Source organism: Cicer arietinum, chromosome 4, assembly GCF_000331145.2.
Source record: "Cicer arietinum cultivar CDC Frontier isolate Library 1 chromosome 4, Cicar.CDCFrontier_v2.0, whole genome shotgun sequence".
Taxonomy (NCBI): Eukaryota; Viridiplantae; Streptophyta; class Magnoliopsida; order Fabales; family Fabaceae; genus Cicer; species Cicer arietinum.
Window position 1 is genome coordinate 21,262,952 of NC_021163.2, and position 22,991 is coordinate 21,285,942.

The following is a 22,991-nucleotide window of genomic DNA, read 5'->3' on the forward strand; positions in this document are numbered from 1 at the left end:
CATGAAGATGTGAATTTGATTAAATGTGTTATTGACAGTATTGAAATTAAAGGAATGACACGATGATGTGAATGTCTATAAATGTTTTATTAATAAACTAAAATTGTATATAAATGTATTCTTGAATGTGTCGAGAATAATGGCATTATATGATGATGTGATTGTAAATAATTGCGCTATTAAAATGTGTTGAGAGTTTTTTTGCTGTGCAATTTTGGAAAAAATTTGTGAAATACATACTGTAAATATTATTGTGAAATTTTGGATATTTAACTTATGCATCAGATGATTTTCGTTAAGGAGTGATGTAAAACGACGAGAGGATGAAGGTACATGTGATGATCTTAAGGACGTCTAACTATTGCAGAAGAGGATGACATCTTATAATTGTGACAGCTTAATAACCACATGATTTTTGTAACGGTCTGATGACCTCATGAATTGTAAGCTTATAATTAAGTCACGAGTTAGCATTATATGTGTTCGAGGAAGACAATTATGAGTTTGATAGTGACAGTCAATGCAATTGAGTCTTTAGGCAAGACGCCAAACCTTGGACGTGTATTTGAGTAGAGAATTTCTAAATGACTTGGGAGCAATTCTTCAATGTCAGAAGCTACCATGCAACATGTGACACCCTAAACCCCAAATAATATATATAATAATTTTATATGATATTTCTATAAAATTTGCAGCGGATAAATAAAAATATGTTTCCAAGAAAATAAAAACTTGAATTTTTAATTTAGGATATCACGTTTCTCAAAAAATCAAAAGGAACACTTTAACTTCTTTACTCCATAGTGTAATCTCAATAAGCTTGAATTAAGTGTAATTACTTGATTTAATTCTAAAAACCTACTAGTACTTATATGATTTTCATACAAAAGTCGTTTCAAAATAAATAAGTAAAATACAAATTACAATCCTTATTCCCGGTATCACCTATCAGAGCGGGGTTCCTCCCAAACTTGAACTTCAAGACTTATTCACCTGTAACAACTGCGATTTCGCAAACGCAGGGCCAAGCCAGTCAAACACAAACAACGAAGGAGGTGAGTTTCAAAATCTTGTTAATAGTATAATATAAGTAAGAAGAACACGCAACAATCATAATAGACCGTATCATAACCACATTACTATATATCCAAATATTTAAGTAAATAGTATCATATTATAACATCAAATGCACTCAAGTAAGATAATCATCTCATTATAATATGCATTAAATCATCTAAGAGTAATTATTATTACTTTTGAAACACATCAATCACCACAAAACAATCACAAGTAAATGCAATGCTATGCATGAGCTTAGACTCTACTTCACAATGTGGTACCATTCTAACTCTGAAGTACTTGGTTAGGAGGCTTGATACTATGCCACCATCCCGGTGGACGGACAATTCAAATTGGCCCTGTCCTCATAGATCCCCTCAACTCAACCCGAGACACATATACGTGACAGTCGAGGTAAACGTGTGTTGCGTGGTAGCTCCCGACATTTGGAGTGCTACCTCCAAGTCACCTAGGAATTCCCCACCCGAATACCTCCAAGGTCTAACAATCTTGCCTTAAGGCTCAACAGCAGACCGCCACGATCAGGCTCATTCAGTTGTACTTCCCCGGAATCACTAGGCTTGTCAGGCCCTACCTATATGATGACAAAATAATCTCCACTTCACAAATTCACAATATTTATTTTCTCCCCTCGTTGGTATATGATACTCCATTAATACCGTCATCTCAGACACAAATTGAAATCACAATATTCTCATCACAATTTATAACATCACTATAATTAATCACACATCATCATCATCATCACATAAACTCATCACAATTTATAGAATCACTATCATCAATCATACAACAACACATATATTCATCACAAATTTATCACATCACCATTATTAATCATACATTATCATCATTACATATAATTATCACAACACATCTATTTTTATTATAACATCATTTAAACTCATCTAATCAAACATATGCATAAAATTAATTCAACAACCAATATCACAATAATATCACACACCACACATTTAAAGAAATTAAATCAAATATCACAATAATACCAAATGCCACACATTTAACGAAATTAAATCAAATATCACAATAATATCAAATGCCACACATTTAACGAAATTAAATCAAATATCACAATAATATCAAATGCCACACATTTAACGAAATTAAATCAAATATCACAATAATATCAAATGCCACACATTTAACGAAATTAAATCAAATATCACAATAATATCAAATGCCACACATTTAACGAAATTAAATCAAATATCACAATAATATCAAATGCCACACATTTAACGAAATTAAATCAAATATCACAATAATATCAAATGCCACACATTTAACGAAATTAAATCAAATATCACAATAATATCAAATGCCACACATTTAACGAAATTAAATCAAATATCACAATAATATCAAATGCCACACATTTAACGAAATTAAATCAAATATCACAATAATATCAAATGCCACACATTTAACGAAATTAAATCAAATATCACAATAATATCAAATGCCACACATTTAACGAAATTAAATCAAATATCACAATAATATCAAATGCCACACATTTAACGAAATTAAATCAAATATCACAATAATATCAAATGCCACACATTTAACGAAATTAAATCAAATATCACAATAATATCAAATGCCACACATTTAACGAAATTAAATCAAATATCACAATAATATCAAATGCCACACATTTAACGAAATTAAATCAAATATCACAATAATATCAAATGCCACACATTTAACGAAATTAAATCAAATATCACAATAATATCAAATGCCACACATTTAACGAAATTAAATCAAATATCACAATAATATCAAATGCCACACATTTAACGAAATTAAATCAAATATCACAATAATATCAAATGCCACACATTTAACGAAATTAAATCAAATATCACAATAATATCAAATGCCACACATTTAACGAAATTAAATCAAATATCACAATAATATCAAATGCCACACATTTAACGAAATTAAATCAAATATCACAATAATATCAAATGCCACACATTTAACGAAATTAAATCAAATATCACAATAATATCAAATGCCACACATTTAACGAAATTAAATCAAATATCACAATAATATCAAATGCCACACATTTAACGAAATTAAATCAAATATCACAATAATATCAAATGCCACACATTTAACGAAATTAAATCAAATATCACAATAATATCAAATGCCACACATTTAACGAAATTAAATCAAATATCACAATAATATCAAATGCCACACATTTAACGAAATTAAATCAAATATCACAATAATATCAAATGCCACACATTTAACGAAATTAAATCAAATATCACAATAATATCAAATGCCACACATTTAACGAAATTAAATCAAATATCACAATAATATCAAATGCCACACATTTAACGAAATTAAATCAAATATCACAATAATATCAAATGCCACACATTTAACGAAATTAAATCAAATATCACAATAATATCAAATGCCACACATTTAACGAAATTAAATCAAATATCACAATAATATCAAATGCCACACATTTAACGAAATTAAATCAAATATCACAATAATATCAAATGCCACACATTTAACGAAATTAAAATCACAAAACTTATAAACATATATTATAAAATAATTTGAAAATCAAATTAATTATTTAAAATCTTATTTCATTAATAAAATTTTTTATTATAAAATTTGGGGTGTTACAATTCTCCCCTTGTTAAAGAATTTCGTCCTCGAAATTTACGGTGAGTGAACTAATATCTAACTTACCACTCTCAAAATTCAAACTTAGTTTATGAACATATTTAAGACATTCAATCTCCAATTAAGCACGACATGTAAAAAAATCAACTAACATAGCATGATAGAATAACATGACAAAATAAATCAATTAAACACAACATTTATCATTCAATTATGAAATAAAATATCACATTTATCATTCCATTATGAAATAAAATACCATACAGTTACTCACTGTAACTTACATGTAAAACATAACATGTAGATTTTGCAAATAATAATGTAGTTCATTTAGTTTGGTTAAATGAAACACATTTCAAGTACATTGTCAATTTCAACTAGTTCTTTGAAACCAAATATTACTAGTTTTACACCTTAAAATAAAGTCTAAATCCTATCACCAAACATTCAACAAATTTAACTTAGGTCTGACAAAGGGAGCTATTTTTAAAATATTAAAGACATCTAACAACTTAATAATATTATAATAGATCTACAATCAATTACTCTATAAAAACATAATTTGTTATAATCAAAGAGAAAGAAAAAAAAAACTAATATACAGATACTATTTCCTAATAACATATTTTTAATAATTAACTTCATTCAATTGATATAACAATGGACATGTTTTTTTTTAACTATTAAAAAAAATTATTATTAAAAGGTACTTCTAACAAAATAATGAGTTATCGTTGTCTCTTTTATTGACGATGAGTCATCGGGGTAGCTAGTCCCTCCTACTCATGTAGTCAACTACTTAAGGAACTATAACTGCAGTCATTTAATTTTTAATATGGGTAATTAAAAGTATCGTTAACGTGGTTGAGAAGTGCGAAGGCGGTGCCACAACTCCTACTTCTTACTTCAAGTTAAAAACTCACTTAATTACACATTGACAATAATTTATTGGTAATTTACAACTAGTTACAACAACAAGAAAATGACACTAGTATAAATATATAATCAACAATCCGATTGAAGAAATATAGAACTATTTCACTTTTAGATGCTCTCGACTACTCTAACTCTATACATCAATTCCCAACAATTAGAATACTTGAAACACGAACAGATAGTGAGCAATGGCGGAATGCAATCATAACAACAATTTAGCTGCCCCTATTAAATATTATTTGACTTTCTAAACGGAGAGAAATGTTTATATCATAACAACAAAACTATATCCATTTTGAATTTGTTTTGACTCAATAAACTTAACGATGAAGTGCACTAAGGTTATTATTGTTGTGTTTATGCTCTTTTTGAGTGGAAGGTGTTGTGGACAAGAAGATTATGATGTTACTCCAATGGAGAAAGCAGAGGTAGAATTTATTTACTCGAACATTTCAAGGCTTAGAGATATGCTTAATTGAAAATACCTCTATGCAAAAGCAATAATGACAATGTCTGAACTCTTTGACTCCTTCAACTTGACAATAGACTCCAATTTCAGAAAAACACCAAATCTGCGACTAAAGCAATTTACAAATTGAAAATGTTAAAAAAAAACAACACACAAAAACACTAATTTAAAAGAAAAACCCTAAATAAAAAAAAATTGGAGAGGACGGTGGAGTATTGTTTCATTTCAAAATTTTAAAAACTATAAAATTTATAAAAATGAATAAGGATGTTTTTATCCATATCAATTTAATTTTTATGAGGTTTGGAAAAAAGGAACAAGACACGTACCGGTATTTATATTCTAACTAAAAATTCCAATGTTAATATTAGTAAATATCACCCTTATTTTTAGAAAAATTTGTTAAAATGAATCTTTAGGAAAACAACAAGGCTAAACAACAAGTACAAAATACACTGAGTCATATAAAATATTAGACTAGAAGTTAAATGAACTATCAAAAACATACTCAACCATATAAAACAAATCAAATACAATAATTCAAAACAAATTAAACTCAACCATTCAAATAGCTTAAACCAATAAAGCATAGAGTTGAAGAGATTAAAAATCATATAGATTAATGTAAGAACAAATCCAACATCCAAGCAATTAGAAATTGCAATGAATGCCTTTTAGAGTGGCTAGGTCATTTGACCAAACCACAGTAGTAAATAACAATGATATAACACATCTAAATTTATCCAAAACATAGTAAGATGAGAAATTAAAGAAAAATTCAATCAAGGTTTATTCTGAAGGAAAAAAACAAAGTACTTTAGTTTGCTATAGGGTATAGGGTACACCAACAATCTTTGAAGAACAAATTCATTTCTTCGTTTGAATAAAATCAATAGTATGGCTATATATAACATGAAAAATGTAATTCAAATTTTTTATCTTCACACAAAAAATTAGGAGGCACTTATCCTAGTTACATTTTTATTATTTTTTTCTCCTATTTTCATTACATTTTTTTTTTTTATTTTCTTTTCGATATTTAAAGTCCTCCAAATTAGTTGTTCTTCTAATCAATATGAATTTTAATGTAAGTAGAGTAATGTTTTTGCAAAAAAATATTAAAGAACTAAACAAAATTGAAATTAAACATCAAATAATATGGACATATTTTGATATAGATTAACCTATGCCTTAAAAAACATTGTTTTCAACATAATCATTATCTATGAAGTTTAGTGAATGTGGTTCGGATAATTTGGATGCAAACAAATGTAGAAAAAAAACCAGTTCTATTGATAAACAATCTCAAGATTTCATGAAGAACCGGTTCTATTGACATACATATTGGCAATGACTTTAAAACCAACTCAACATGCTCCAAGAAAAAACAATATGTTCTGTAAGATCAACCTAGCACCAAATTGGTTAGTGAGGAAAAGAAAACCTTTGTTAACTATAGAAATATCACTGATATTATACCATACGCTGATCAATACCAAGAAGAGGAACAAGAAGAAGAATAAAGTAGCCATGAAACTAATGATTATACAAATATTTCAGCAAAGGGTTGTGGATTATTTCTTAGTTCATGCATTAAGAATTCATTGTGCTTATTAAATCAAATGCCTGAGACAAAAATGGAGAACTAGATTTCCATGTGGTCCTATGAGTGATTGAAAATGCCATTACCTAAAAATGTCATTTTCTAAAAGCGTAGAGGAAACACTAACTAATTTGCCTCCAAAATCATCAATCACAGCGCAACTGATCGGGGAATTTCATTGACTCTGAAATTAGACATTATTACACAGAAGAATCATAATTCAACTTCCAATATTTAACACGTTTTATGTTCCTTCTCAGAATTGAAAATTTTTTTTCTTCACTTTCTCTTACAAAGTTCTAGTTCTCTCCTTAAGATGACAACTACTTCCTGCTACATTGTCCATGTACTTAGTTGTCAGCATCATGCATTTTCTAGGACTTTGCTTTTCTCATATTCTTACAAATTTTAGAAGATGGTGATGGAGATTTTGGCCTTTTACCCTGCAAAGATGAAGGATCATCAATAATTTCCAAAGATCTATCACTCTCACCAACCATTTCAGATTCTAAATGCAAGGAAATATGGTTAACTAACTACCAATCTTTTAGGAATACAACCAAACAAAATTTATCAATATGTTATATGTCAGATACCAATGCCTGTAAATCTAGATTTACTGTGAATATGCCCAACTAAAACAATGTTACAATCATTAATTATATTACTATTTTTTTAGATATTAATCAAAACAACACACTTATAAGAGCTCACTTGATTCAGTTACTAAATCCAAATATTTCATTTACAATTATCAACTCAAAATCTAGTGTTCTTTGATTTTTATACAAACACCTACCAAATGTTATCCATTGATCATACACACCATCTTTCCACCAATTATCCCCTCATTTAATCTAATTTACATAATAAATCTTGCAGTAAAAAACATTGAAAGATACATTGTCCACCATATCACCATATCATGTTTTCCACTCCATGAAACTTCTCCCCTCCACTCAACACCAAACATAACTGAGAATATTTGATATTGACCAAATACTAGCCAAGACAACCCAACAATAACAAATAGGCTGACCTCTCATGTTCAACCCCAATTTGAAAAGTTTGCACTAAGTATTGAAACATTTACATGTAGATATTAGTAGTTCAACTCACATGCTTCAACCAACTAGATACATAACACAAAAGAGTTTAACACTAGAGCTACCACAGGTTCTAGCACCAGCTGGTGAACTATGTGTGAGTATTGTAAACTCATAGATACTGATTTTGATTCTTACTCATAAAGAAAATATAATATGTGGAGCACAAACACCAAGGTGGGATCACAAACAAATCCCAAGTTATCTACTTATCTTGTAGCATTTCAACCAATGACCAATGTCATGACTAAAAAACAACCTTGTATTTTCTTTTTAGGACTAAAATCTCTTAAGAAGTAGATGAATAGAAAACATGATGTGTGATACGCTTATTCATCTCCAACCCCTCATCAAAGTTTTAGCAATTCTGAACTGAGAAATGCACCATGCTAGTAAGGTCAATGTGAGGGCTAGTAGAGCAAGAGTAAATATTGGCTGCATAGCAGAAGGTTGATATCTAAACAATATATATCAAATAAGAAGTGTGCAACCCATATGTCTCCCAAGAAAATGTGCATAAAATAGTTAAACTAAAATTACGCATTTAGTATATTAATTATTGACAAATTAGTAGTATTATTAGGGAAAAGACATAGCTACAAATAAATCCAACCACACCTTCCATTTTCCTCTAAAGCATATACAACTCCAACGGTACTTCCTCATGTCCAGATCATTACATAAATTTCTACAATAACTCATGATGTATAACCTAGTAGATAAACAGAAAGGAAGATATTATCCTGAACATCAAATTGTCAATCGTAATGAAATGGAGAATGTCTGAGGAAAAAAACTGATAGAAATTTTGTGCGGAGCATTGTCGGCGGCGAAATCAAGATAATTAAGAAGCAACTTCTTTCAAATATTAATTGTCACGTTTTACATCAAAAAAAGTAACATCATATTGTTACACTACTCTAAAATGGGAGCTTACTTTAGATGAGGAAACTTTGAGTGAAGAATACTACAAATGGATTCGAAGTGATGAATGATATGTGTCACATGTCTCTGGACATTGCCAATTTTTGGAGACAAACAAAAAATGGTTTTAATACAAACAATTTGTTTCATTGAATTTTAAAAATGCTTCACGCAAATTGGTAAAATGATACTAAAAAACTGTAAATACAAATCCTTTGTTCCATTGGATTTTAAAAATACTTCAAGCAAATTGGAAAAATGTTATTAAAAAAGACTACGATAAGCCAAAAACTATGACAGTAAGCCAAAAACTAGGATTCATAAGAACTAGTATAAAGCCAATGAAAATCGGAGTTTGAATACGCCGTTTATATAAAACTATTCTCATGGGCTTTTATTTTTGTTGAACCATGGGCCTCGACCCACTACCGTTATAATCGTCCGACCTTTTTATTTTTAACAAAAGATTTATATCCAAACAAAAAAATCGATAGTGATTATATTTAAAAATAAATTATCATTAAATATAGTGTTTTTGTAATTTTAAAATATTCTATAGCAATTGCTTTTATATTTTTAGATTGTATAAATTACAAAATTATCCATGAGATAAAATCATACATGTTTTTAAAATATTAATTAGTAACTTTTATTTTCCTATTCAATATCAAATTTTTTAAAATTTTAATTTTTACCATATTTAATTTTTTATATTTTATATTTTATTTTATACAAGAAAATCAGTAAATTATTATTATTAGTCTATCCTACTGATTTCTTACCGGCCCAAATTCAAGATAAAAATATTAACTAGATAAATATAATAAATTTTATAATTAACTTGTCATATCCTATTCTCTCATCAAAATCTTAAATTGAAACATGATATGATACAGTTATTTTGTCGTGTCTCTTATGATAAATCAAACAAGTTCTTAGAGTTTGTAATAAGGGTGTTAAACAAATTTCTAAAATAAGCTCTGAAAGAGATTGTAGTATTCAATTGATTACCTAGAGCTTTTAAAAAGTTGTAGTTGAATTTATAAAACAATTTTTACTTAGGTCTCCATGTTAAGGGATCAAATTATATAAATATTTAAGGATATGAATAGAAATTATTTTAAGTTTACAAGGTCATAGACTCAATTAAATATATCTTTTAGTTTAATGTCCTAATTGAAATTATCAACATGTTTAGAGAATCAATTACAAGTTTTTCCAGCTCAAAAACATATTCAAAATTCATCAAATAGCTTGAAGACCACCAAATAGTAATTAATCCAATTTAAAAATTTAACATTTAAAAAAAATAGGGAGAATTTGTCGAAAAAAGTAGAAATAGATTAGACCGCTCCAACACGAATTTATAGATTAGTTTATGCTAATTTTAGAATTTTTTAGAACCTTATTTAACTATAGAAATGTCATATTTTAAACCACCTAAAAAGCTCTTTTTAAATATAATGGTTCGATTTATAAAATAATATTATTATATATTAGTAGTAAGGGTATTTTAGACTTTTCTATTCTCTTGTATATATACTTATTGTAAACCTATCACACTAAGCTTTTTGTTCATTTAGTTTATAAAACTCTAGTGGGTTCTTTGTTTTCCCCCTCTCTTCATCTTCATCTCTTTTATATTTATCATTGTTAACATGGTATCAAAGAGCTTTGGTTGATTTTAGGATATACTATAAAATGGTCCACAACTTTTGTAGGACCTGTTTTGTGTCCGATACCAATTTGCTTCCTCCATTTCCGACCCGATTCTACCTTTCTGTTTTCAGCGTGATTTTGCTCTTCTGTCTTTGGCGCGATTCTCCTTTTTCTATTTCCAGCTTAGTTCTGCTCTTCTATTTCCAACATGATTTTGAATTCTTAACAAATCCTTTGTTGTTGTGTTGTTGTTGTTGATGATTTTGTTAGTATGGTTAAAAAAAAATATATAATTTTGTGTTTGAGTTACGTAATGCGTTATTTTCAAATAAATAAGTTTGTATTGAAATTGAAATTTTACAAAAACAAAATTTAGAGTTGTTAAAGTTGTGAAAAAGTTTAAATTTTAACTAAGTTAAAGAATTTGAGCAAAAAGTTAAATTGAAATTGAAATATTTAGAGGTAAAAATGTTACTCTTTGACAGAGGTTAAAAAGAAAAAGTTTAGAATACTTTATTAACTCAAATTTTTGGTGCTTTAATAATCGATTGTGTGTATGTTTGATTTGGAAAATATTCGTTTTATTTAGTTTTAACTAAATAATGTAGGTTATTTGGTTTTAAAAGTTTGGTGTGTGAAAAAGATATAACTTTGGAATTTTATTGTCGTTGGATAAATTTTAGTTATGAATAAATTGTTATAAATATTTATGTTTATGTAGTCAGCTCCTTGAGTCTCGAAAAGAAATTTAGACCGTTGGCACCGAGTTAGCGGTGGGGAGAACTCTGATATATTAATGTTATTGTGGTGATTAAAGAAAAATGATTTTTCTTAGTTTATGCATTTCCAAAAATAATTGTTATGATTGATGATCAGGAATGTATACATGTGGTTATCAAATCTTTGAACTTGTGTTTTAAGTAAAGTTAGTGAATTGTTATTTCAAGTTTTTATATGTATACTTTCAATTTTTTTTTTTAAAAAAGGTTGCATGATTTTAATTAAAGTTTCAAGTTTATTAAGTAAAGGTTTAAGTCTTGAGTTAAAATGTCATCTTTAAAAAAAAAAGATTCAAAGTTTTATGAATTAAAATACAAGCTTTGTTGATAAGACAAGAAAAATAAAATATTTAATTTATTTTGAAAGGAATGAAACTATTTCAAAGAGTTATAACCTTGAAACTAGAAATAATATTTATTGATATCTTTTGTGTGGTTATGTAGTTATTTGAAATGAAAAAAAATGAGTTATGGCAAATTTGAGAAAAATTTGTGGTTGTGTGAAAAATTTTGAGAAAAATTATTTAAAACGTTTCGAAAAATTGTTAGTGAATTCACTTAAAAATTAAAGGATGTTAATTTCTAAAAATATGATTTATATGTTGAAAGTGTGTTGTGATTAATAATACTATTAGTCCTTACTCATTGTAAACTCTTTTAGTAAAATATACTCTAAGGAGGTTAGGAGTAAGAAATGATTTGTAAGGTAGTCAAAGTTTAAGGGATTAATTTGACTAAGTCAAACACTATTTGATTAAAGGTGTCGGCACAAACGAGATTTTTTGATGTGTTTGATTGTGGTAGTGATAACTGTTGAAAAAGCTATAACTAAGGTAAGGGCTCCTTCCAATTTTTTAGTTTGCACATATGGACCTTATATGTGTGATTTATGTATGATTGATGTGTGAATATGTGATGATTAATATTGATGTGATGATGTATTCTTGAGTGATAATACGTGTTGCTACATGTTATGAATTTTATTGAGGATAATATGTCTTGAGTATGCTCTGTGAACAATATGAAAAATTATTAGTGTGTAATGAGTATTAAAAGGGGAGTATTTTAATAGCTACATTTACATAATGAATGTTGTGAAAGAGTCAGAGTACACTCATGCATTTCATAATTAGTGGTGACCGTGATGGGCCACAGTGTTAGTGGTGACCATGATGAGCCACAATGTTAGTGGTGACTGTGATGGGCCACATGATAGTGTCATGAATTGATTGGTCCATCTTATCCTTACGGGGATTTATTTATCGTGTAGGTCTGTGATAGACTGCACTCTAGTAAATTATGGTGATATGTGATAGTTGGCACCTCGGTAATTAGTATTGGTCTGTAAGAGGAAGTACATTTATGATTTACGTCCCTTGAGAAAGGGTTTGGAAATTCTGGAATCATGTTGATTTGGATATAAGCATTGCATCAGGGTGCTTGACACATGAGCTATGTTTGTTATCATATGATATTTGTATATACACACTCTGTTATTGTTTGTTATCATGTCGTAATTTCTAAGTGTTATTGCTTGTCTTTGTGATATAATTGTTAAATGTTATTTGTTAATTTCGGTTGGTGACTCTTTACATTAGTGTGGAAAATGAGTTTTGCCCTCAGATGATACATGAGTTCGTTCCACCGACTGTTATCTCAACGACAGAAACGTCGTTATACTTCCCTGACCGATATTTGCCGACTTCTTGAGTATACGACCCGCATCTCAAGCAGAGCTACTTATACGAGGAGGGTAGTGAGGACACGTAGGAGAGCTAGGCAGTGTATCTTGTGGGTGGACCTGACTTCTAAGGAGAGTGACCCTTCTATGGTTGATGAAGAGGAGGAAGTTACTTCGAGGAGAGATACTGCGTCAGAAGGAACTTTCAGAGTGCGTGGAGGTCACCCTTGTTATTGTAGTTGCTAATGGATGATTAAATTAATTTTTGTTGTGTATTTTGTATCTGCATACTTTGGATTATTGTCTCAAAAATCATCTTAGGTTGTTAGTATTATATATGATGTAATTATTTATGACTTTTGTCGTTTTGCGTTACGACATATTATTTTATTAAGTTCTTTTTTTTTTATTTAAAAAAATACACTCGCGTTCTTAAAAGATCAGGGTGTTACACTATTGACAGGTTATCCCTAATTTATTTTCTCTTAGTGATTGTGTTTGTCGTATTTTCTTGTCATTGTTTGTTATGGCTGGTGCTAAGGATGATTCTCTTCAAGCTATTAGTGTTCACCTCAATGGACATAATTACTCTTATTGTAGTTATGTGATAAAAAAAAATTTGATTGAGAAAGATATGTGGAGTTATGTTGATGGAACTTCTTTTAAGCCTACAAATAAACGGGATGAAGCTAAATATGCAAAAGATTTGAAAACATGGAATGTTAGTAATTTAAAATCATTACTTGGATTAGTAATTCAGTTGAGTTGTCTATAGGACTGCAACTAGCAAAGTATGATACTTTTAAAGAGATTTGGGATCACTTGAACTGTTTGTATGTTCATTCTAACTTTGCAAAACATTATCAGTTGGAAAATAATATTAGGGCCCTTAAGCAGAACAATATGACCATTCGGGAATTCTATTCGCAATAATTAATTTGTGAGATCAATTGGCTCTTTTGGAATCAACCGAGTTGAAAGTTGTCAAATTGTACATTGATCAGAGAAAGGAGCAACATCTGGTTTGGTTTCTGATGGCTCTTTCTTGATGATTTTGAGGGCCTTCGTTGGGGTATTTTGCTTTTTTCCCCTCTTCCTAATGTTGAATCAATAGTTAGTGAATTATTGGCAAAAGAGATCATGCTTCATACTCAATCTAGTGTGTTACATAAGGGAATTATCTCAACTTCTCCATTTGTTTTTGCTGCTTCTGTTCAAAAAGGAAAACCTCAAGGGAGAGTTGGACTTAATAATTATTAATGTTCCTTTTGCAAAGAAAAAGGTCATTGGAAAATACATTGTCCGAAATTGGAGAGAGCACATAAGAAGAAATTTAGGGGACCATTGTCCAAGATTGTTGATTCTCTTCCTCCTACCATTGGCTCTAGATTTGGTTCTGTATACTCAATTGAGGCTCCTTCCCAAATATTTGATACTGCAGAACAACTTAAAAAACTTATTGCCACTCAATCACATGCCATGTCCGCCACCTATTCTAAAGGTTTGAACTCCTTTAGTATGTCAGGTATATCTCCTTTCATATGGATTCTTGATTCTAGAGCATCTCACCATATGACATATGATGATAAATCTTGTGTTTGTGAGTCCTGCCTCGTCTGTGCCGGTTATGACTATTGACAGTACTCTTATGCCATTAGTAGACATTGGTTCTATCTCCACACCTAACTTGTTTTTTTATGATGTTTATTATATTCATAATCTCACTTTGAGTCTTGCTTCTGTTAGTCAAATTTGTGATTTTGATTTTTCAGTTATATTTTCTTCCACTTCTTGTTGTTGGAACCCAGTTGATTTCATAGTTATAATTTTGATGATAACAAAAATATTTTATGAGAACAATATATTTGACTTCAAAGAATATGAAAGAAGATTCTTGTTTTTGAAGGAAATATAAAATAAGATTTTATTCAAATTTATAATTGAAGAAAATCTAAAATAAGATGTTATTCAAATTTATAATTGAAGAAAATATAAAATAAGATTTGATTCAAATTTATAATTGAAGAAAATATAAAATAAGATTTGATTCAGATTTATAATTGAAAAAAATCTAAAGTAAGATTTGATTCAAATTTATAATTGACGAAAATCTAAAATAAGATTTGGTTTAGATTTATAATTGAGAAACATCTAAAATAAGATTTGATTCATAATTATAATTGAAGAAAATATTTGACTAAGTTGAAAAGAAGATATGATCAAGATTTGAAAAAGATTTGAAGAAGATTTGAATTAGATTTGAATAAGATTTATCTGCAACAAAATATGAACATAATCAATTTGAAGAATTTACAAACGCAATTTGAACAAAATAAGAACATAATCAATCTGAAGAATTTACAAACTCATTCTAAACAAAATAGGAACAAAATCAATCTGAAGAATTTACAATCTCAATTTGAACAAGATACAATTCAAAATTAAATAAGGATTAAATTGAAGCTCAAAATTTTACTATGAATAGATACTCAAGGTTGAAGAAGAAGATCATCGAAAAGAAGAAAAAAGTAGTCTTAGAGTTCAAAGAGAGAAACACTTGTTCGAATGAGAAATATTATCTAAGTGTTTTTTCTTAGACTGTGAGAGTTATTGTTATTATCAGCTTCGTTAGAAGCAAATACTTAAAGTTCCAATCTTTTGTATCCAACCCGAGAGTGGTTTAGTTCATTCTTCAATTTAGGGTTGTCAGGTTGTTAGGAGAAGACTTGGCTTGTAGGGACAAAGATGAACAAAATCCAGTTCCTGCGGTCCTTGCTGATGTATACTACTCTCTGCATACGCGACACGAGAAGAAGGGGGGAACAATTTTGTGTTGTGTCCAGTGTTGTATACTTGGTTTGTGTCTCACATGTTCAAGAAAGGGTATCATGTTGGGGTTAAGAGTAATCGTGAATGGGTTCAAAGTATAGCTAGCCTTACTAGAGATACAATTTCATGGTACTATAGAGAACAAGGGGTGGAAGAGGTAATATACCGATGCGGAGATTTTCCAAATGTGCCTCTCATGGAAACGAAAAGATGTATTAATTACAATCCAATGGTAGCTTTGAGACAACTTGGATACCCCATGTGGGATAAACCAAATGATAAGTCATTGGATGCTTTTGTTTTGCATAATAGGGGTATAGTAGACCCACCAATGTTGAGAAGGATAAGTCGAGCTTGGGAATTGATCATTAGAAAAGGAAAAGTCCTAAGATGTAGAAGTTTCAGCACAAAAGAACCCTATCAACAATGGGTAAATAAAAGAGTCCAAGAAATCAAGCTAGCTTTCCACAGTACATCCTCAAATAATCAGGAAATGCCTGAACCTACCCTTGTTACAAATGAAGAAATAGAAGAGCTCAAAGCATCATTGTTAAAATCTGAAGAGGAGAAAAAAGAGCTATAAGCGAAGTTAGAAAAAGTCTCCCACGAGAACGAGAACTTACGATCAGAAAACACATGTAAGAGTCAGTTTATCGAGAGAAGCAACAAGAGGCTGAAATTGAAAATGAAAATAAACTTGACATACAAGATTGTTTGGGAGGCGCAAATGAAGAGTTAGATGTGCGAAAGCAAGAAAAGAATGGTGTTATTAAATAGGCATATATGTAGAAGCAGTTGTGGACAAAATCAACAAGCTCTGAGAAGAAAATAAAAAAGGAGCTTGAAGATTTAAAGAATCCATTGAAAGAAATGGTAGCTAAATAGGAGAGTCAAGTAAGAAATGAGAGGCAACAGAAGGAAGAAATTGAAGAATTACTCTCAAAACACCAAGATGCACTAAGAACAGAAATGGACACTTCTAGTGAGTTGAAGAATTACATTGATTATCAAGAAAAGATCTACAATGACTTAAAGGAGGAAACCATATATTGGGAGGAGTGTTTCATGATGTTGCTTGGACAATTGAAGAATCAAAAGATCTATAAAGAGTTGGAAGATAAAGGCAAGCATTGGAAAGATTGCTTTTCAAAATTGGCAATGCTAGCTAATCAGAAAATCATAAAAATCCCAAAACATCTAAGAGAGATTGATGCAGTAATGCATCCACTCAATACTCTAATCAAAGTCTACAAGTTCGTTGAATATTGCAAACATTTAGTAGAAGAATTGGAGGAGAGGATTGGTTGTCCTATTGAAAAAGATGATTGAAATGCCATAGTCGATGTAGTTTTTAATTTAAATGCAATGTACTTTTTTCTCATCAATGAAGGATTAGTTGTTTTGTTTATCGATTCCCATATTTCTTCTTCACTAATAATTCGTGTTCGTAAGACTTATGATTCCCAAACATCCAAATGTTAAAAAAAAGAGATAATAATTTCATTTTCATTCCATTAATGTTTAAAACATACTCATAATTTTTTTTTATATAAAAAAAACAGAAAAAATCATTAAAGCTATTTCCCCGACACCCTTATCGGACTCGTGCAAACTCCAAGATCATGGAAGAATTTAAGCAAAATCAAGAAGTGATGAGAGTGGATGTCAACCAATTGAAGGACAAGGTTGATCAAATCCTAGAAGCTATACACGCTTTGTCAAGGAAGGGAAATACTGATGGGAATCCTTCGATTGCAAATAAAGAACACCAAACCACTCCTTTTCACCCACCAGGCTTTACCCCAACTACCCAACAACTTCGTACAACAACTATGCAATTTCCTATGTACGGTCTCTCACCCGATTATACTCCACCTTTAGTCATCAACTCCATGGGCAACAACCCAAACCACTCAACTATCAATCCCCAAAACCTAAACCAATCACAAATCCCATCTCCTTAGGGCTACGTGCCACCCCAAAACACTATATCCTCAAAAAATATTCCATATATTGCACCTCAAGTACCCCATTTTGATGCTAATGGAAATTGGCATCAACCTCACGTAGGGGATGATACACAATCAAAGGAAAAACTCCATGTTTTTGAAGAGCTAACAAAAGCAATTGAGGGACATAATGTATATAGTCTTGAAGCTTTTGATATGTGTTTGGTTCTCGATGTGACTATCCCTCCAAAATTTAAGGTTCCTGAATTTGAGAAATACAAAGGCAACACATGTCCTAAAAATCATCTAACTATGTATTGCAGAAAAATGGCTTCTCATGCCATAACGGTAAACTTCTCATTTACTTTTTCCAAGACAGTTTGAGTGGGGCATCGTTAAGTTGGTATATGCATTTAGAGAGAAATCAAATTCGTTCGTGGAAAGACTTGACTGATGCCTTTTTGAAACAATACAGGTATAACGTTGACATTGCCCCTGATAGGATGCAATTGCAAAATTCATTGAAAAAGGACAATGAAACTTTCAAAGAATACACACAACGGCGGAGGGAAATGGCATCACAAGTATAACCTCCTTTATCTAAAAGAGAAATGGTTGGTATGTTTATGGATACTCTCCAGTCACCTTTTTATGATAAGATGATTGAGAGTATGTCATTAAACTTTTCTGACCAGGTCATGATAGAAGAAAAGATAGAAAATGGGATGAGGAGTGGCAAGATCGTATGTGCAGCAAGTGGTGTGAAAAGACCCCAAACGACATTCAAAAAAAAGAAAGACGGGGATGCTAACGTTGTAATGGTAAACCCCAAAGTCTCATATTTCCCACCCATCAATTCTTATCGACCCTCAAACTTCCAGCCCTCGATACCATAAACTTCTTACAAAATCAATGGAACCAAAATCCAATCTCGAATCACTACAGACCACCTGTTAATTGAGAAAAAAGGATAACCCGTTTTGACCCAATTCTCGTCACATACAGCCAATTGTTGCCTCACTTACTTCAGAGTTCAATGGTAGTCCCAAGACCAATTAAACCTCTTGAATCACCATTTTCAAAATGGTACAATCCAAATGCCAAATGTGAATACCATGCAGGAGCCGTTGGGCATTCCATCGAAGATTGTCAAGCCCTACAATCTGAAGTGCATGAGTTGATTAATGCAAAATGGCTTACCTTCAAAGAGGACGGTCCCAACATAGGGAGTAATCCCTTGTCGAGTCACAAGGATGCCTCTATCAATGTCATTGAAGATGGGATAGACCAATATGCAAAAGATGATCATGTGTTGACCATGGGGTCTTGTGTGGAAAATAATATATCTATCCCAAAATCATTGGAAATCCTTTACAAAAAAAGAGAATTTTAAGCCAACTCCTAGGAGGCCAAATGCAATAATTGTCTAAACACTGACCCCTTTTTCTTACGGAAATACCAGGGCGGTACCTGGAATTACGAAATCACATCCCACTTGGCCAATCATGAATCAAGTGATGGATGTGAACCTAAAGGAACTGATGTCACTAACATTTCGGGGATTGGTGGAATGACTCGGAGTGGTCGACTATACACTCCTGAACAACTTAGTAAAAAGGATGTTCATGGAGAAAAAGGGAGAGAAGCTATGCATCATGCCATAAAAGGACAAGAGACCAGTAAAAAGACGGTGCCTGAAGAAGAAGCTAATGAATTTTTGAAGTTATCAAGCAAAGTTAATATAAGGTGGTGGATCAGCTAAATCAAACCCTTCCAAGATATCAGTTATCTCCTTGTTATTGAACTCTGAAGCACATAGAAGGGCGCTGATGAAAGTTTTAAATGAGACCCATGTTACTCACGATATCACCGTCGATCAGTTTGATGGAGTTGTCGGTAACATCAATGCTAGTAGTTGCTTGAGTTTTAGCAATAATGAATTACCAACTGAAGGGGCAGAGCATGATAAAGCACTGCACATCTCTGTGACGTGTCACGATCATATTCTTGCACGAGTGCTAGTAGATAATGGTTCATCATTAAATGTCATGCCTAAATCAACACTATCAAAACTATTTGTTGAGGGAGGTTGTTTAAAGCCTAGTGCTTTGGTGGTGAAAGCGTTTGATGGATCTAGAAGACAAGTTGTTAGTGAGATTGACATGCCGATTCAAATCGGACCCCGTATCTTTGGGATAACCTTCCAAGTGATGGATATTAAACTGGTGTATAGTTGTCTTTTAGGGAGACCATGGATTAATGCTGCTGGAGCAGTGACATCCACCCTCCATCAAAAGCTAAAGTTTATAGTAAACAATAAGTTGGTAATAATATCTGGGGAATAAGATATGATAGTAAGTCATTTATCTTCTACAGGCTACATTGAAGACACGGAGGAAGCCATAGAGACTTCTTTTCAAGCATTAGAAATTTCCAATGTTGTCTTCATGGGTGAAGGATATCGCTTAAAAGAATCTAAACTATCTACCACATCATTGAAGTTTACAAAATCCATGTTGGAAGGAGGAGCTTTTGTTAAATTGGGGAAATTGATAGAAATACCAGAAAAGAACAATAGGTACGAGTTGGGATATGTACCTACTCAATAGGTACGGTTTGGAATATGTACCTACTCAAGCTGATAAAGAAAATGACACGAAGGAAAAAAGAGAAAGCAGGATGACACATTGGGAAAACTGGATACCGAATTCACAGAAGATTCCTATTTGTAACATTCACCAAACCTTTCAAAGTGCTGGAATAATATATGTTGATTAGGTGGCTGTTGCGGAAGAGAATCATGGTGATGATGATACCCTCAAGCTAGTGTACCCTTGTCCTCAAAACACCAGTCTCAACATTTGGAAGATCATTGAGTTTCCCGTGTTTGTTAATTCATGTTCAAAGTAATTACGTATTTTTAACTCCTTTTGCTCTGCCCAAGGCTATAAGGATAACTAATTAGGGCATATGTATTTCAATTCCGTACTTATTATCAATAAATGCATTTTGGAATTCTCCAACTGGTTTTGTTTTTCTCTTTTCTTTTTTTGCAATCCTTATTCATATTTTCTTTTTTTCTTTTTAATTTAAACAATGCAGAGTCGAAAATGAATATGTTAAAAATAGCAGCGCTAGAACTCTTTCTTCTAAATTTGAACGTCTAATTAATCACACTGATGAGGATTGTGAAGACGATTGTGAGCCTCCTCCAAAACTAGAAAGCTTAATTGAACAGGAAGCTAAGATAATCCAACCCTATCAAGAACATCAATTTAGGGACTGAACATGATAAGAAAAAAGTTAAAATTGGTATGTCTATGAAAGAAAGTGAACGAGAAAAGTTGGTTAAACATTTATTTGATTATGTGGATGTCTTTTCATGGTCATATCAAGATATGCATGGGCTAGATACTAACATAATTGAACACAAGCTACCACTCAAGCCTGAATTCGCTCCAATTAAACAGAAGTTGAGAAGGATGAGACTTGATATGTCACTTAAAATTAGAGAAGAGGTCAATAAGTAATTTGATGCTGGTTTCTTAGCAGTAGCAAAATATCATCAATGGGTGGCTAATATTGTACCAGTTCCAAAGAAGGATCGAAAGGTTCAAATGTGCGTTGGTTATCGACATTTAAATAAAGCTAGTCCTAAAGATGATTTTCCTCTGCCTCATATTGATGTCCTAGTGGATAGCACTGCTCAATACTCTCTTTTCTCCTTCATGGATGGTTTCTCAGGGTACAATCAAATCAAGATGGCTCTTGAAGATATGGAGAAAACTACATTCATCACACAATGGGGGACTTTCTGCTATAAAGTGATGTCATTTGGATTGAAGAATGTCGGGGCAACCTATCAAAGAGCAATGGTAACTTTGTTTCATGACATGATGCATAAGGAAACAGAGGTTTACGTGGACGATATGATTGCAAAATCTCGGATCGAAGAAGACCATGTTGTTAACCTTTAAAAGTTATTTGAGCGACTAAGGAAGTTCAGACTCCGTTTAAACCCTGCTAAATGCACCTTTGGTATAAGATCATGCAAGTTACTTGGGTTTATCGTTAGTCAAAAAGGGATAGAAGTGGACCCAGATAAAGTAAGAGAAATACAAGAAATGTCGGCTCCACGCACGGAAAAAGAAGTTCGTGGCTTTTTGGGTAGATTGAATTACATTGCGAGGTTTATATCGCATCTCACCGCTACATGCGAGCCAATTTTCAAATTGTTGCGCAAAGACCAAAAGATTGAATGAAATAAGAATTGTCAAAAAGCTTTCAAAAAGATTAAAAATACTTATCAAAACCTCCCATCCTAGTGCCTCATGTTTCTGGGAAACCGCTTATTATGTACTTAAAAGTACTTGACGAGTCAATGGGTTGTGTACTGGGGCAGCATGATGAATCTGGTAGGAAAGAACATGCTATTTATTATTTGAGCAAAAAGTTCACCAAATGTGAAACAAGGTATTCACTGCTTGAACGAACATGTTGTGCATTGGCATGGGCTGCTCGTCGTTTGAGGCAATACATGTTATGTCACACAACTTGGTTGGTGTCTAAAATGGACCCAATTAAGTACATCTTTGAGAAACCTGCTCTTACTGGAAGGATTGCCCGTTGACAGATGTTGTTATCAGAATACGATTTGGTATATGTTACACAAAAATCTATCAAAGGAAGCGCACTAGCAAAGTATTTGGCCCAACAACCGGTAGAAGATTATCAATCAATGTAGTGTGAATTCCCTGATGAAGGCATAATGACTTTATTTGAAGAGACCGAATCATCTGATAAAGAAAAATGGATGTTGGTGTTTGATGGTGCCTTTAATGCGTTAGGTCATGGAATTGGAGCCATTTTGATTTCCTCATAGAACCAGTTCACTCCATTTACGGCTAGGTTGTGTTTTGATTGTACAAACAATATTGCAGAATATGAGACATGTGTTATGGGCCTTGAAGCAATTATCAGATCAAATGTAAAATTTCTTGAGGTATATGGAGACTCGTTGTTGGTCATCCATCAGGCGAAAGGAGAGTGGGAAACGCGAGATTCCAAATTGATTATGTATCACACCCATATCAAAGAATTGACAGAACACTTTGAGAAGATTACTTTTCACCATATCCCTCAAGAAGAAAACTAATTAGCTGACTCCTTGGCCACTTTGTCGTCAATGTTCAAAATAAGCACTAATCAGGACGCGCTGGTCATAAAAATTCAACAAAGAGATAAACATGCATATTGCTTATCAATAGAAGAAGAGTCTGATG